Consider the following 4,758-nt stretch of genomic DNA (forward strand, 5'->3'; position numbering starts at 1 on the left):
CCGTCTGTAACAACTGAAAATAAAAATAAAATAAAATAAATAATAATAACAAAAAGGTCGATCAAATGGACCAATATGGCAAAGCCGTGATGATCCATTTGTAAATCCGTTGGGTATCTTTGTTGACCTTCAGACAACAATTCTGACGGCTAAAGAACGAAACGGGACAGATGGAAAAAACAACAACAACAAAAAAACATTCTCTCTCTTATTTTTAAAGGAAGTGTGCATGCATCAACTGCTTGTTAATGCAAATATCTAATCAGCCAATCACATGGCAGGAACTCAATGCAGTATGTAGACATGGTCAAGACAAGCTGTCATGTTATGTTTTAGACTTCATCTGGGTGAGATTATATTCTAAGTTGAGTTATACTCCGAGTGGTTTACGTTTGTTTTCTTGTACAGTGTCCTTGGGTGTTTTGAAAGGCGCTTTTAGATCAAATGTATTATTGTTATTAATATTATTATTTTTAAATTTGATACAAACTTTATTCTGCTGAAAAGAAATGCATAGTTCAGTTTGACCTAGATTTAATGGACATTTTCAGAAAAACAACAACAACAAATTTAAATTTAAGACATAGATATATATTTCTATAAGATGTAGTTTTGCTTGTTTTGTTTGATCAAATATTGTAATTAGCCGCCGGAGTTGAACCAAAAAGCTGTAGCTAGTTTTGTTGGCGAGTGGGGGTTGGGAAGGTTTGTTCCGCTGTGTTGGGACTCACAGCCAAAAGATTCACCCTTATATAATACTGCATCTTTTAAAAATAAAAAATTATGCTTCATGAAGTCACAGTACAGTAATGTTATTACGTATTTGAGTTCCCGTTAATAACCTGCTAGTGTGGTGGTGGTTTTTTTTCCTCTTTCTCTTTAGTTCCAACAACATGTGCCACTATTGTTAAGGTTCAAAATATTGGGGATGGAGACAAGAGAAACACCACAATAACAACACTGGTCCGGCCGGGTCAAGTCAAACGATGATTTTAATGGTCACACACGTGGGAGATGGAAACTGTATGCAGACAGCCTCAGATCTCATCACAAAAAACACATCTCCATAGTTTTGTAAAAATCAGGGTATTAGAACGCCCCTTCATGCGTAATGACAGGTGTTATACAATCAATGTTGACAGTTTTATTTAACACAGAAAAATAACATTGTCTCCTTCCCGAGGGCAGACGCTGACTGCCCCCCATCTCCTGGAGCCATCCGTCCCCTGCAGAGACACAACATTGCAACTACAAGGACTTCCACATTGATTAAGACGATCAGTGTGTATTGCTCTAAAACAAGTGTATAATACTAAATGAATAATGCTTGGTCAGCTACCACTACTTAAAACATAACAAAAAACATAACTGAGTACAAGATCACCAAGAATAACATCGTATAAGTGCTGTGTAAGCATGTTTGCATTTAGCCCTCTGCACTCAAAGTCAAAACCTGCAATATATCAGTCCGGACCATCACGCCGAACGAAGCTTATGACCTTCAAAAGACCAAGTGCCAACTCATCATAAGCACAATTGCAAGGTGTGTCTGAAATTATTGAAACCACTCTTTTTAACAAAAGACAAACAAATTAACAAATCTTCTAAACGTTATTCAGTTCATTTCAATCATTAATGATTAAACATGAAAGTGATGATTTATGCTTTTCACTGATTCTCTAAAAAAGCCCGGAAACTGACTCAGGCATTTAATATTTTAATCAATGTCATTTAATTACTACCACTTTAAACTTAGCAAAACATAATTGAATAGAAGACCACAAAGAATAATATGATATCAGTGGTATGTAAGCGTGTGCGGCCCTCTATGCTCGAAGCCTTTCCCCTCAATAGATCAGTCAGACATTCACGCTGACTGTAGCTTTTAACCCTTAATTAACTTGAGCACAACTCTATAATAAGCAACAAACTGCAATATGTATAAGTTGATCATGGTCACATCTGCAATGAAAGATCATATTATTATTCTGGTACCTGTAAGTAAAAAATCAAACTAGAGTTATAACAATCACTGTAGTACAAAGGCTAATGTAAGATCAAAACTTCAGTATATATTTAATGCAAAGCTGGTTATATGATTCTAATGAACTAATAGTGCCATATTAAAATGATGAAACTAGAAGAGGAAAAAACATCCCCTTTTTATTCTACACTATGAAGTGGGCTATCTGCGACGGACCCCCATATTCATGTACTCTTCTGGTTGGTATTGGTACAAAACAGCCCATAGACTGCACAGCATGTAAGTTTAGAAGTGATAAAGGGGCTCCTTCCTGTTTCATGTCCTCTGTTTGACACTCCAGCCTGCTTATGGTGTGCATTTTGTTCCCCCATCAGTGGTCCCCAAGTAGGGCTGGGCCATATTATACCGTTCACTAGTGATGTGCGGATCGATCCTGAAATATCGATTCCTCCGATACTAATCATTTATGTTCTAAAATCGATTCTCACATTACAATATCGACATTTTAGTAATTTAGAGTAAATTTGTAGTTTATCATTAACAGGAACACAGTGGAAGGAAACTATAACATTCGGATTGTCTACATTCAAAGGAACTACTTCCTCTTCCGCCTTTCATAGTCATGTGCGAAATACGTCTGTATAAATGTCTCGCCGCCCCTTGGCGTGCGCACTCACAACGATGGCTGAGCGTAATTGTGTGGATGTATTTTACCTCCACAAACAGCTGAGACGTGGTTTGCAATACATTTGGCAAAAAAGTGAGGTGTGGCCATACTAGGGAGACATTCAAAACGCCTGTTGGGGGGGGGGGGGATAAATACATTTTACAGGGTTTATTTATAGGATAAAATACGTTAAATGTCACCGTTATTATTGGCCGGCCCGGAAACAGCGGGGGTGTCCAAATTCAGAGGCTGCTTCCACCTGAGGACCCGGCCTTCGCGGTCTAAAGAAAGCCGGGTAGTGCATCACAGGCTCCCTCGGTGGAGAGAAACTCTGCCGTCTGCTCCTTGCTATCTAGATATAACAGGGCGCTGGCGTAGACTCTTCTGTTTAATCATTTTCTGTTTGATGTTTATTCAGCTGTGTGAAAACCCCGGAGGAACCCTCCCGAGGGATTAATAAAGTTTAATTTAATCTAATCTAATAACTTTAATCTCAGCCAAACCGATTTACCCACGAACAAATAAAACACTGAAAAAGCCAAACAATAACATTTTTAAGTTATCAAAGTGACTTATATATCCTGTTTAACCCGAGTAGCGAAAGACCGCGGGGGTTTGAAGACGATGTGTCGGTCGGCTCAGATATTTGAAGTTTACACAGCTACATTCTCACCTGAAAATATGTTAAAAGTTTTTTTTGCGACCCAGAAAGAGAAATAAGAGTAATATTAAAACTAAGTCGCTGCCATCATTGCTGGAATTGGCTGGGCCACGCTATGAATTCTGCGATACGGTTTTTCAATTTTGTTGTTCGGGTGGAAAATCGGGGGAAATTCAGGAGAATGGTGGCTCCGGGAGATTTTCGGGACGGGCACTGAAATTCGTGATTCTCCCGGAAAAATCTGGAGGGTTGGCATGTATGGTTGTGGCAACATCACTAACCTTGTCAAACACCTCAGAGTAAATCATATCACAGAATATGACGAGCGTATGTTGAGACGAACTGAAGAGGAGGAGAGGGACAGGTGCTGCTAGGGCGAGACAGACGTCTCTCACGGAGCCCTTTAGTGCTGCAGGCAGGCAAAGTGTTCAAATAGGCAGAACTTCAGATTTTTTATTTCTATATGATGAACCCTGCATTATTAAGTAATAAGAACAAGTAATCTGATGCCCTGTAATCATTATGATGCTATAATTTGAGATACAATAAATAAAATAAGTTTTTGTACAAAGTATCGGTATCGGATCAGTATCGTCGATACCACCCTGAATATTACTTGGTATCAGATCGGAAAGGAAATCAGTGGTATCGCACATCACTACCGTTCACGGTAATACCGGTACAATGCTAACGATAAGAAAATGAAATATCGTGATAGAATATGGGTAAAACACGCATGCGCAGTGCCGAAAAAGCACAGCGGCAACGGAGAACGAGAAGGGGGAAAGCGGATTGTTGAGTGAAACGGATGAACCAGACTGCCAACCCCTTAGTATTGTGGAGAGTGAGTGTAACGTACTGGGGGAATAGGAAGACATCTTATCAGAACCTTATCCACCTGGCTTTACAGCTTTTGTGTACCCCAGCTTCATCTGTTCCTGTGAGTTTCCAAAGCTGGGGAAATGGTGTATAAAAAAAACAAAAAAACAACCGCAATAGACTGAATGCAAAAACATTGGATAAACCTATTTTTCTGAATAGAAATTTATAATAAACTGAGTCAAATGGGTAATATTACATTCACAATACTTTCATTTTAATTTTCACTTAATGTCATTCATAATATATTTTAAAGATGTCTACAATATTTGTAATATAGAAGATATAAAATGATTCCATGGAAAGTACAATACCTTACCGTGTATACAGTGTATATAAGTATGACTAGGTCATTGAATCAGTGTCTGTTGTGAGTCTCAAGTAAGTTGCCTGCAATGATATTTAAGGTCCAGCAGGTGTCAGTATGGAGCAAAAAAGCAAAACTGTGCCGATACAGTTTGGGGAATGTGCTGAAACGCTTCACGAGGCCTCATCTACCCATCACTACTGGTGCGTCAACAACTCTGGAGTTCGTCGAACTGACAAGGGAGACCAGAACCTGCAGTG

The sequence above is a fragment of the Mchenga conophoros genome, linkage group LG13, assembly GCF_057382185.1.
Source record: "Mchenga conophoros isolate Kocher_MC1m ecotype Shallow Benthic linkage group LG13, M_conophoros_male_GT1.1, whole genome shotgun sequence".
NCBI classification, from domain to species: domain Eukaryota; kingdom Metazoa; phylum Chordata; class Actinopteri; order Cichliformes; family Cichlidae; genus Mchenga; species Mchenga conophoros.